Source organism: Neovison vison, chromosome 6, assembly GCF_020171115.1.
Source record: "Neovison vison isolate M4711 chromosome 6, ASM_NN_V1, whole genome shotgun sequence".
Taxonomy (NCBI): Eukaryota; Metazoa; Chordata; class Mammalia; order Carnivora; family Mustelidae; genus Neogale; species Neogale vison.
Window position 1 is genome coordinate 117,115,579 of NC_058096.1, and position 13,437 is coordinate 117,129,015.

The 13,437-nt window shown below is 47.2% G+C and overlaps 1 protein-coding gene across 2 annotated transcripts in view; it reads left to right on the forward strand.

Moving 5' to 3' along the window:
- The first annotated feature begins 8,900 nt into the window (after positions 1-8,900).
- BDH1 (3-hydroxybutyrate dehydrogenase 1) overlaps positions 8,901-13,437 on the forward strand; it is a 37,875-nt gene continuing 33,338 nt past the window's right edge. Inside the window, exon 1 of one of the 2 annotated variants that reach the window (XM_044252047.1) lies at positions 8,901-9,139. The gene's annotated coding sequence lies outside the window, so the exon portion shown is untranslated. Of the gene's footprint in view, positions 9,140-10,447; positions 10,527-13,437 lie in introns of those variants that run through there. The other variant, XM_044252048.1, reaches the window with a different exon arrangement.

Below are 13,437 nucleotides of genomic sequence, written 5' to 3' on the forward strand. Positions count from 1 at the left end.
TACTGTTGTGTGCCGCCATGTGCATTGGCCACATCTCCAGGCTTGTTCCTCTCTCTCCCTTTCTCCTACTTCCCCTTCCTCCTTTGGAGACTGTGTCTTGCCCATGCCCCACCTCCACTTTTGGTTCCGTATCTTAGTTCCTTGGATCCTGGAGGCTTTTGTCTGTTATTTGTTTTTTTTTTTTTTTTTAAAGATTTTATTTGTTTATTTGACAGACAGAGATCACAAGTAGACAGAGAGGCATGCAGAGAGAGAGAGAGAGAGAGAGAGAAGCAGGCTCCCTGCTGAGCAGAGAGCCTGATACGGGACTCGATCCCAGGACCCTGAGATCATGACCTGAGCCGAAGGCAGCGGCTTAACCCACTGAGCCACCCAGGCGCCCTGTTATTTGTTTTTTTAACCCACTGTACATTCAGTATTTGTCTATAATGTGTGCTCCAGAAGGGTAGGAATTTGCTGTATCCAGTGTCTACATCAGGGGCTAGCATTCCACATAGCAGGTGCTCAATAAATATTTATAGAATAAATCAATGACTATTGTAGCAATTTTTAAAACTGAATAGGGCAGCACCACTGCTCTCAGATGTCTTCTTAATTTAAAATTAATACACTAGGATTAGGAGCTTAATTCCTTCTCCCTGAGCAAGTCACTAGACTTAGTGACTTGTCTCCAAAGAATGAATATGGAAACAGAAAAATAGCGACTTTACTGGGTAGAAGTATGGCAGGCATTTCCTTAACCACGTGGCAAGATTAATGTCATCTGTGTTAAGTTATATGATATGATATGATGAGGAAGGCACTTCACCTCTGCAGTATTCTCCCCCCAAGACCAAATCCCAGTCTAACCATGAGAAAAACATCAAACAATTGAGTAGTCCACAGAACACCTGATGCACTCTTTCAAACTATCAAGGTCCTGAAAATCAAAGCAAGACTGAGAAGCTTTTATAAATTAGAAGAAACTAGGAGACATGACATCTAAATGTGATGTGGTATTTTAGATTAGATCCTGGGACAGAAAGAGGACACTAGTAACAAAAAAACCTAGTGAAATCCAAATAAAGCCTGGCGTTCAGGTAATAGTGATGTGCCAATATTAGTTTCTCAGTTTTGACAAATATACTCTGTTTATATAAAATGTTCACATTAGGGAAAATTAGGAGACGAGAATATGGGAAATTTTTTGTACATCTAAAATTATTCAAAATAAAAAGTTTATTAAGGTGTCAAAAAAGCAGTACATATATATTTTTAAGATTTTATTTATGTATTTGTCAGAGAGAGAGCGGGAGAGCCCAAGCAGGGGGAGTGGCAGAGGGAGAAGTAGGCTCCCGCTTAGCAAGGAGCAGGAAGTGGGTGAGCCACCCAGGTGCCCCTGAGCTCCATTATCATTCTAATAGCTATGATGTTAACTATCCTGAATAGTCTGGATTAATAATTACGAGGCCTGCAGTAAGAGTAGTTTTGACTCCTTTTATTTATACTTCATTCCCTTTTCTTATCTTTCAGCCTTGCCATTGAGTGTCTGGGTTTAGCGTGTCTTTTTGACACTCCTTTGACACATGACACTGGGACTCAGCCTTCCTGCTGCAAGTCTTCAATCACAGGTGAAGCTCTATTACTACTGTGTGTGTAGGACCCATGCTCTGAACCAGCTTCTACTGGTTAGAACACTTTCCCTGCAAGCACGGCTCTCATCCTTCACTCTTGTGGCTGCCGCATCCTCGCGTCATGCAAGAAAATGAGCAGCCATTTGAGGAGACACCTCCAAGAATGACTTGCTGTGCCCTGAGGAAGAGAACCAACAGAATGTGTACGGATGAAGAGAGGGGTGGGAAGAGCAAGGGTTTGGGCGGGAGAGAGAGGGAAAGAGAGAAGGATTTTAAGGAATTGTAGAGGCTTGGCAAGTTCAAAATCATCAGCATGGGCCAGTAGGGTAGAGACCCGGGGAAGAACTCTGGAGAAGATTCCAAAGGTGGTCTCTTGGCAGAACTCCCTCTCCTGAGGGAGTCAGACTTCCTTTGGAGACAAGTCACTCAGTCTTTCTATTTGGTTGGCTGAGGCCATCCAAGCTATGAAGGCTAATCTGTTTTACTCAAAGTCCACTGATTTAAATATTAATTTTGTTTCAAAACATCTTCACAAAAAGATTCGGAATAATGTTTGACCAAATATGTGGGCATTTTGACTAGCCAAGTTGACATATAAAATTAAACATCAATAGCCACTCTATGTCAACTTGGCCCCCATGCATAGCTCCTTAAACCATACTTACTATCCAAATGAAGGCAATTAACAAGGCAACAAATTCACCTAACTTGACATGACTATCCTGTATAGAATCGAAAATGTACTAACCTCTTCCCTAGAGGAGGATGCAAAGTCCTTGGGTGATGTTTACTCCTCTCCTTCAAATCCCCTAACTGAAATACTATGTTGTAAAGTTAACAATACTATGATATAAAGTCAAAACATCTTCTGTTACATAAAGGGATAATAGAGAAAAGAAAACAAAGACATTATACACAGACACACACCACAAAGTAAGGAAGAAATCTTCATGACAATTACAGTCCTTGTTTTCTGTAACTGGGCATGTGGTTGAAGCTGATATTTATAACTACCTTTTCCTCTTGCCCATTCCATATTCCCTTTGTCCTTGTCTGGTTGTGCTTCTTAACCTGGTAGAAGGCCCCGAACCTTCATTCACAGAAGATCAAGGTCATTAGTAGTCCTGCCTGAATTTGATTGTTGTAATTTTCCACTGACTTTAATGACAGGGTATGGGAATACTAAGAGATACCCTTAAGGGATCTATACTCTATACATATGTCTACACTCTATATGTCTACATATGTCTATATGTCTATATGTCTATGTCTATACTCTTCCTTACCTCCATTGATGATGTTCAAGGAGTATGTTTTGGTCCCCCCTTCTGACAACTAACTCTGTTTAAATTTGTTTGGCCGTCTTGAAATATTCTCAGGTCCTGATTCTGGGTCATGCTCAGGGCATTCTCCGGATATTTCTGGCAGGGGGAGCTTAAGGTGGAGTCTGCTGGAGCTGTCCTTTGGCATCATTTTTTCTTAATTTGTTCCTAATCAGTGACATTTACTCTTGACTCTCTGCTTGTCAGAGGGCCAAACTCACAGACATTTTAAGCTTAAAACAAACATTTACAAGGCTGAACTTTGCCTATTTAATGACAAACACACAAACATCCAGAACTCTAAATATTGTATTTATCATTAGTTCATTTTATTTCAAATGAGTGTGAGAATTTCCCTTCCCTGCTAAAGACTAGCATTGAAATAATACACATACATTTTGGAAGCGATTTCCAGGGGTGTGTATTATACCTTATTAACTGAGCATTAAGAGGATTCCAGGTGTATCTATCTGCTTTGTAACTTACCTGGAGAGCACCCCGCGAGCTGATAGTGCTGAGGGACGTTGTTACCCCACCACCAGCTAAGGTGAGTGAACACTGAATGTGAGGAATATCAACAGAAGGAAAAGCTTCAAATCTTGGGAAAAGCCTGGTTGAGGGGAGGGAGTTGGGGAGGAGCAGATATGCCTCGGGAAAGAAGTTCTGGCAACCCAAAATAGAGAGGCAGCAGCCTGGCAATTTGATTTCCCTTCTGAATTAGTAGGCTCTGTCCTTGGTGCAAGAAGCAGTAAATGGTTTAAAAAATACATATTCATTTGAAAAAATTATGAAGATATGAATCAAAATAAGCATGTGTTTTGTTATCCCGATTTTCAAGAGTTTATTGTAACAAATATTTTTTGAAAAAACTGAATTTGAAGGTCAGAAAATTAAATCAGATTTAAGGTTTGAGAATCTTGTCCCATATTTTTCTCTTTCAAAGTGTATATGGTCAATTAGAACCTATAATTACTTTTCCTAGCTGAGGGCATGAGATGTTGGCATCTGTATTGTATTTGTTGAAAGAAATTTCCATGTAAGAAGGCATTTGAGCTTCTGTTAGATCATTCACAGAAAGAATAAATACCCAACAGGTTATAAAAAATTCTCTACTCCAAAGACCCTTGTAAACTGGAATTTTCAGCCTTTTTTAAAGCAAGATCCTTAGGACAGTTGGTGGTAGGCTTAAAGAAAGTCTCTGAAGGGCCCCTGGGTGGCTCAGTCTGTTGAGCATTCAACTTGATTTCAGTTCAGGTCATGATCTCAGGGTCGTGAGATTGAGCCCCACATCAGTCTCCAAGCAAAGCATGGAGCCTGCTTGAGATTCTCTCTCTATATATCCTGCTTCCCTGCCCCCAGCTTTTGGACATTTTCTCTCTCTAAAAAAGAAAGAGAGTATTTGGAATATGATGGACTTATGTGGCATCTGTCTCTGTCACTTGATAGTTGTGTTGCTTCAACTTCCTTCAGTGCAAAATGGGGATAATTTTAGGTCACTTTTAAGATCGTTAGAGATTAAATGAAATAATGCAGACAAAACTCTTGACATCGTGTCTGGAACATAGCAATTAATTGCTAAGTGGTGGTGTTGAAAACAGGGACCCAGCATTTGGTTATCACTGCATTCTGAGAACAAAGCACAATGCCTGTGATACAGGATATGATAAGGCTCAGGTGTAAACTGAAAGAAGGAAGGAAGGAGGTTTATGGGTTGCTCTAGCTTGGGGTGAATGGTCAGAGGTAAGGGCACTGTTTTTTACCTTCTTTTTAAAAAATTTAAAAAAAATTTTATTTTTTTATTTTTTAAAAGATTTTATTTATTTATTTGACAGACAGAGATCACAAGCAGGCAGAAAGGCAGGCATAAAGAGAGGAGGAAGCAGGCTCCCTGCTGAGCAGACAGCCTGATGCGGGGCTCAATCCCAGGACCCTGGGATCATGACCTGAGCCAAAGGCAGAGGCCTTAACCCACTGAGCCACCCAGGCGCCCCTGTTTTTTACCTTCTTGTTGTGGAAAATCTGAGGTGACCGAGGAAACTCAAACACCTCAGAGAAACACGGGAGAGCAGGGAAAGCTTAGCTTTATTAACGCCAGCGGGCTTAGCCGGATTCCTTCCCAAAGACTGAGCACCCGACAAAGTTAGGAGAGTTATGGTTACAGGCAATGGGGGATGTTAATGGGGTGTTTTCGAGGTCTCTGAAGACCTGAAAGCTTTCCCAGTCTCTCAAGGCCAAATGGCCCTTTCACCTGGAAGTATAATCCATGTGGAGGTTGTCTCAGGAGAGTGCTGAATCACAGTGCGATTTCTTTTCTTATTCAAACAGGACCTGGAGTCAGGTTTTTTTTCTTCTGTCTCAACAGGAGCAATGACTTGTTATCTTATCTTATCTTAGTCAAACCGGATGGCTTTTTGGTCTTTTCTTGGCTTTCTCAGGAGCAAAGGGGAGCCAGGAATGGAAAGGGCTGGAGCAGGGAGTCTCTATCCGCCTCATTCTCATACTTTCCCTCTTCAAAGATCCCAATTACTGCAAAGATACTTGCTTACATTTCCAAACTACTGGGGCACCTGGCTGGCTCACTTGGTAGAGCAGGTGACTTTTGATCTCAGGGTTCTGAGTTCAAGCCCCATGTTGGGTAACAGAGCCCACTTAAAAACAAAACAAAACAAAACAAAAAACTCCTCATGCCAAACTGTAGTTAAAAAGAAAACAAAAACAAAAACAAATTTTAGTTAAATATATTGGAGTCAAAAGACAGAAAGGGGGTGAGGATGCGGGTGCCTGACACGACCCCTCTTTCTCCAGAAAGGTCCAAGCTCTTGTTTTACATGCTCACTCACTGCAGGGAAAAGACTGGGCCTCCAGTTCTCATTCATGAGCAGAATTCAGTATTATGGTCACGTCGGGATCTAGGGCTCTTTTCAGCGCATTAAATTCTGAGCACCACCAATTTTAGAAAAATCCACTGAGCTTTTTCTTCATTTCACTGTCAATTATAGGGGGGGAAAAAAAGCTGCTTGATACTTCTAAAATTCTGCAGAATTAATGGCATGATATCTAGTCTCCCTCCCCCTTTTTAAAAGATTTTATTTATTCATTTGACAGAGACAACAAGTAGGCAGAGAGGCAGGCAGAGAGAGAGTGTGGAGGAAGCAGGCTCCCTGCAGAGCAGAGAGCCCGAGGCAGGGCTTGATTCCAGGACCCCAGGATCCTGACCTGAGCCGAAGGCAGAGGCTTTAACCCACAGAGCCACCCTCCCTTTAAAAGAAAATTAAAATTGTATCAAAACAAAGAGAAGCCCTGTAGGGTTTGGATTAGTAAGTGGTGTTATTCTTCTCTCTTCCCCAGCATGGCTCAGTGCTGAGGGTTGCACAGGTGGGCTCCTGGAGGGTTTCAAGGTGGCTGGCCAAGGGCGGCATTTAACCTGTACCATTTGACATTCAACACTTAACAGTGAGGGCAGAGAAGACCAAGGGCATTTAGAGATGGGGCAGAGCTAGGTCTGGAAGAGGAGGGCCGGGGCCTCGGAAGAAGAGGGAATGGTTAGCTTGACTGGGATTCAGGAAGCCTGTGAGTGAGGAGGCAATTAGGAACGGATATGGATGGGAGCCAACCCTGCGGCCCTCTGGGCAGTGCGATTTCTTCAGGGGTCTTCGTTCCAACTGGGTCTTTAAGGATGCTACCTTAGTCCGTCCTAAAGCCCTACTGGAAGTCCCACTGCACTACACTTACATGTCCCTCTTTTAGAAGACTTACAAGACTTCTAGTGATTCATTAACTTTTGTACATGTCTCCTCTCCTTCCTTGAAGGCCGAGGGGAAGGGCGGCTTCCTTCCCAGACTAGTTGCATAATTTGCAACAGCACCACTGGTGTTGAAATGAAACATGCTAGGTGTCACAAACCCTGGCCCGAGACTTCGTATCTGGGTAGAGGAACTGCTTTTACAAGGGGGTGAGAGGAAGAGGAGGTCAGAAAGGAGACAGAATCTTGGCATGTGCTGCACTGGGAGTGAACTGGGTCTCACATTGTCTCTGCCTCCATGTTCAACTGCAGAGCTGAGAGTTTTTCAGTTTCAAAAGTCAGCAGTCAGAATCTTGGAAACAGGGGAGAGATTTAAGGAGTGCTGAGAATGACTTTGTCAGACTCTCATTTCGACCCAGGTCTTCAGCTGGTCCTATCCCTTGGGAATCACCAATAGTCCTGCCTTTCTCTGAGAGTTTATTGGGGATTCCCTAGAGGGCAGGGCAACTGGGAGATAAAATGAGCAAAAGCTCAGGCTGAAAAATTCCTCATTAGCAGACGTGGGAAAGGTCTGCCGAGAATGACCCTGAAAGGTGGGCAGAGATGCCTCTTTGGGGTTAATGACTGGCTTAGTCGGGTTCCCCAGAAAAACACTCTGAGCAAGAAGCCTCTTTTGGATTAATGACTGGCTTAGTCGGGTTCCCCAGAAAAACTCTCTGAGCAAGCATTTCCATACAGTTAGTTTATTTTGGGAACAAATCCCAAGGAACAGAAGTGGAAGGGTAGGAAGATCAGGCAAGCAAGGAAGAACAGAAAAAAGCAATCCAAGTGTGCAGTACTGAACTGATAAAGTTGGGCACCACCGTGGGCAACCGGGGCTCTGTCCTCTTAGGAGCTACACAGAATGCACCTCAGAACTACCCACTGGAAGAATGGAAGAGGGGAATATTTCTCCACGGGTTCCTTCTGCCTCAAAGCAGGTCTCTAGCAGTGTTCGTGCTTTTGCATTTGCAGTTATGCGCATGCGTCAGAATGGGCAGGGCTTTCCCACAGGGGTCCTTGGCTGCTTTGACAGCAAAGACCAGAGCTGCGAAGGTGCAGACCAACGAAGGTGCAGCTGAGGCAAGGTGCTCTCAGGTACTACCTGAATGCAGTCATTTGCCATAGCAAAGCTGGAATAAAAAGATAGGCTGGGAAGCTGTGAGGTCAGGCACAGGTGCTGTCTGATATAACTTCAGGTCCAATGTCCTTTCCCTGTTTTCTATTAGTTGAACTACATTTCCGTTCAATTCTCAGTCCAAAGTCAGGACCTCTGATTTTTCTAGGTGGAAACGGTAATTCTTCTTTCATTAAATGCTTTTCTAGCCATGCATAACCTTCAAAGTGTAACCAGCAACCCAGCGTAACGATTTATGTTATGGCTGTGGCATGGAGAGAGCCAGTATTCTGAAACACAACACTGAAGAAAAGTACGCTGGCTTCAGTTTGTCTGTAAAATGGGTACAGAGAATCAAGTGCATCCTGCCTTTGTGATCCTCCCATTCTTCAAGACACTGTTGTGTCAGGAGCTGGGGATAAAGTAGAAACAGTAACTCTCAAGAAGCCCGTGGAACGGAGCTGACAAGTTTCTTCTAAATTCCCACCAGGCCAGCACTTCCGTCCCTTTTTCATCTGCCTGGTCCCTTTCCAATCAGCGCTTCTGTGATTTGACGTTAACATAGCCCCTGTCACTAAGTTGTCGATAGTCTCCTTCTCTCCTCAGGCGGCTTTTCATCCTAAAAACTTGACGCGGTCATCCGGCTCTGTGGCCAGTTCCCCTGACGTTTATTGTTTAAACTCTGGGACCTGTGCTTAAATTACCTTTAAAGATTCATAGAAGCAATTCTTTAAATGCATTCCATCCGATCAAAAGACAAATATAAAAACCACCCAACGAACTCCGATGAGTTCGAAAGTCAGCAAACACGCACAGAAGCTGGAAGAAGCCTCACTCCTCACCAGGTTCCCTCAGTTCCTGGTGCGGCACCTGCTCCTCCCAGCTTGAGAACCCCAGACTCTCCAGCACGCGGCTGGCGGTGGAGCTCAGCGCCTGGGAAGGGGTTTATCTTGGGCTGAGAGCCAGATTGGTGGTACCCTCTGCGGGAGGAGGGCTGGGCGGGACGCCGGAGCAGGAAGGAGAGCGCGCAGGAGCGCTCCCCGCCCCGGCGACGCCCGCGGCCCGCCCCGCCCCGCGCTGCCAGACAGCGTGCACCCACTGTGTCTAGGCTCGGCCGCCTCCCGGATCCGAAGTAGAAAGCCCCGGTAGCGGGAGCGTGTAGAAAGGACTTCGAGAAGGCAACGGCGGCAGCGCCCCCACCGGGCCGTCCAAGCCAGGAGCGCGGGTACCCGCGAAGCGTTGGGCTCAGGGGAACGCGCCGGCTGGGCCCTCCGCGGCCGGAGCCCCTCCACCCATCTGGTCTGGGGTAAGAGGAGGGGTCCGCCACTCTCCAGCTACGGCGGCATGCGCCGACGCCCCCTGCTCAGTTTGGTTTGGCCTCGCGCGGTCCCTTGGCCGAGTCGCCAGGATACGGGTGGGGATGTGGCACGGATTCCTGTAGGTCTGGCCCTGCAGCTGCGGCCAGGGTAAGGGTGGGAAGATGGACGGATCCTGCCCAGATCCGTCTCAGTCCCAGGCGGCCCTCACCCACCGCCTTCCGGGGCCTTCAGTCCTCGCTCTGGGAGCCCGCCTGGCTTTTATTATTAGGCAAAATGTGCTCGGCGGGAGGAGTCCCAGGTTGAACGCGCAACCCCGAGGAGACCAGGGGAAACCCCCGGCCTCATCCTTCCCCGCCTCCGCATTTTACAGAAGTCCACCCCGGCTCCCCAGTACGGAAGGAAGCGGCCCAAGGTCATCTCGTAGTCGGAAGCCGAGCGGGTACCGAAGCTGGTAGTTCCAGTTCCAGGCTGGGGCCGCCCCCTTCTTCACCGCGTCTCCCTCCTCCTGCCCCACGTTGCGTCCTCCGCGAAGCCCTGTCCTCAGGACTTGGGGAGTGCTGCCTCCCCCCTTCCCCCCACCGCCGCGGCCAGGGAAGGACGGTAGAGAGCGGTTAGGCTGCCGGTCCAACCGCCTTGAGCGCGAGCTGAGCCTCCGGCTGCTGGACGACCGAACAGGCAGCCGGACGGGGACGGGGAGTGGGGGTGGGGAGCATGCTGGAGGCGCCGCGGGGGCAGCCTGGGGATGGGATGCCTAGGTGGTGGTAGGCTGGGGAACGCCCAGTCGCGGCGCCGACGCCGGGCTTTGTCTGGGCGGTCCCTTCTCAGCCAATGGGAGCGCGGCTCGAGCCGAGCCCCTTGGCTCCCGCCTCCGGCCGGCGGGAAGGAACTGCGGCCCTGCGATTGGCTGCGCGGCCCTCCGCGCGGGGTGGAGCTGGGTGGCGCGGGCACCTCGCGGGCCGACCGGCTTCTGCTTGAGTCCACGAGCGTGCAAGAGAAGGTGTCCTGGCTGTCGGTCCGCAGCCGCTTCGGGGCGGGTTTGGCTCTGTTCGCGTCGTTGAGCCCTGCGCGTTTTTTTCCAGCCCGTCAGCCAAAATCGGCCTCGAGTCAGCTGATGCAGTCACGGGCTAGCCCGGGTTGGGGGTGTAGTCGAAGAGGCATGTCTTTCATTACGGACCGCTGCTCGCAGGCCTCCTGCAGCCGGGATCCTTCAGGACGCAGCATATGTCCTACTTCCTACCTGAGCTTTGGAGCCCGGCTTTGCATGGGTTTAAATACACCGCTGGCGAGCGTGGAAGCTGACTTTGGAATTGGCTGCAGATTTCATGCTCTCTCCATACACATATGCATAGAGTCTGTTTCCTGTCAGACACCAGAGTAGGTATTTTGGGGAAGGCGAAAGTCAGTGCTATAACACGTGGACCCTATCTGTGGGGAGCGCACAGTCCAGGTGGGAGTTGGTGGATAGGGGCTATGAGTGCTTATAAGCAGAAATACATCTAATACTTCTTGCTTAGGTAAGTGCTGTTCTACGTGCTTTCTATTACAGAGGCACAGAAGGAAAGGATGGAATGGAACTGTAGGCGAGAGATTGATTTTTTAAAGTCAGGGCATCAGGAAAGGCATCTTGGAGGAGTGTTCTTTGAATCAGGACTTGGTCTTAGGAACAAGTCAGATGTGGTATGGAATGAGCAAAACATAGAAACTGGAGAGTATAGGGCTTCTTGAGCGATGGTATAGCAAATGGTAATGAGTAGATGAGAAAATTATAGTGATTTGGAGGCCCAGGTGAGGTCCGGCTTGTATACCCTGATTTGAAATGTGGTAAGAACTTATGAATAGAATGGCTCTTTAATTTGTCAGTTGTGCTGTTATAATAATAATAATTATTATTATTATTTGACATCTGCACCAAAAATCTTGGAAATACCTTGATTTTTCGTTCTTGCACATTGTCCATTAAATTTGTCTGTTAAATCATATGGGGCTCTACCTTCAAAAGGTAGCCAGACTCTGACCACTTCTAGTTACCTTCATGGTTTCCACCAGGGCCCGCAACCCTTCTGTATATCTCCAGAGAGTACTTTTGCACATTTCACTGGACTTGTGCAGTGCACAACCTTTATGGCTATAAACTGTGGCTCTGGATTACTGCCTCAGCATGTAAACGGTCTCCCTGCTTTTGCCTTTGTTCATACTCAGCTTATTCTTAACCCAGTGAGGCTTATTGTATTAAAAAGTAAGTCTGATCATAGTATACCTCTGCCTAAAAGCCCCTTAAGTAATTCGCATATTATGTGCCTACTGTGTAGAGGGCAGTGTTGGGTGTTGGGGGTATGACAGTGACCAAAGCAGACAAAATCCCCTGCTCTCAGAGTTTACGTTCTAATGGGACTGAAAGATAACAAATAGGATAAATAAGTACAGTGTGTATAATGTTAAAGTGTAGTAAGTCAAGGGGGGGGGAGAAGCAGGGGAAGGGGAATAGAAAATATCATGGTGGGGGTGGGATTGATGGGGTAGCCAGAGAATGTCTTACTGGGGAAACATTTGAGTAAAAGATTAAAGTGTGAAAAGGAGCCCTGTGGATAATGAGGGGGAAGAATGTTCCAAGTAGAGGGAAAAGTAAGGGCAAAGTTTCCGAAGCAGGAGCTTACTTGTCATGTTCTAAGTATAGCAGGAAGGCCATTGTAACCAAGGTGCAGAATGGTGGGGGCGGGGATGAAAACCCAGATTGTGGAGGGTCTTGGGGGCAATCTACAGTGATTTTTTTGGCTTTTACTGCCAGCACGAGTTTGGTGCCTGAATGACACGATCTGAGTTACATTTCACAGAATCCTGCAGGCCCGTGTCGAGCAGTGTCTGAAAAGGGACAAGGGTAGAAACAGGGAGCCAAGTTGGGTGGCGACTGCAATAATCCGGGCAAGAAGTGAAGACGGCTTAGACAAAGATGATAGCAGAGGGCTCTAGACACATTGTGAAGGTGGAGTCAGGATTTGCTGACAGCTTGGCTGCAGAGTGCAAAATAAAGAAGGATTAAGAATGAAGAAGACGTAGAGAAACAGGTACTCAGTGCCATAGCACAAGCTTGATTTTGGACAGGTTTTTTTGTTTGTTTGTTTTTTTGTTTTAAGATTTTTAATTTATTTATTTGACAGAGATCACAAGTAGGCAGAGAGGCAGGCAGAGAGAGAGGGGGAAGCAGGCTCCCCGCTGAGCAGAGAGCCCGATGTGGGGCTCAATCCCAGGACCCTGAGTTCATGACCTGGGCCGAAGGCAGAGGCTTTAACCCACCACCAGGTGCCCCTGGATGGGTTATTATAAGTTATAATAGATGACCTATTAAACATTCCAGTGGAGTTGTTGCATGGGCAGGTGGCTATGTGAGTCTGGAGTTTGGAGGAGAAGGCTGGTTGGAGGTAAACATGTAATAGTTGGCAGCATATAAATCCTATTTAAAGCTCTGAGCACTCATGATGGGTGTGGGAAGAGTCCACCAGTGGAGCCCTGAGAGTCCCATCGTTTAGGGGTCTGACTTGAATTTGATAGGCGACCCCTATTATCCTAGGGATGGAGTGCCTGCTTAAGCTGGCACTTAAGGCCATTTTGACAGCTCTAATACTTTCTCTTGGGGCAGGACAGATGGGAAGTGGAGAGGGGGAGACACGGTTTCCTGTTATCACTGCCAAGATCTATTGGCATTCTCAAGATGGGGCAAGCTTAAGAATTAGTAATAATGTTCTCTCTGCTTCTGTGCATTTTCACTGGTATTGTTTTGGCCACAAGGGACAGAGACTTTAAGTTTATTTCAATCCCATGGAGAATAAAGACCTCGAGTGCCTTATAGAGCTGGAGGACAGGAGGGTAAATGGGTCTCAGGTGCAGCCATTTCAGGAGGAGGCTCTGCTGTTCTGTTTCTCTTGTTTCTCCCTGTCCATCTTTCCTCCTTGCTGCATGTGTGCCTGACTCTTCTCTCTGCAGGTTGGGTTTCTCCATCCTCTCTGGCTTCAGGGGCAGTGTAGCACAGCTGTCTCCCCCACCCCCACCTGCTGATCACTTGCCCCTGCTCCCCACCCCCAGGCTGATTTGCATTCTTTCACAGCCCCAGGGGTCAGAATGATGGGTTCTCTCCCTGACCCAGTCCTCAGTGACCAGAAGGGAGGTCTCGCTGGCCAACTGTAGCTGCGGAGGCCAAATCCTATAGGTGAGAGACAGGTCTGAGAGGGCAGGGATCGGGTGAGCAGGACAGACACCCGAAAGATCACCACTTCAGAGAGTGTTGGTGCTG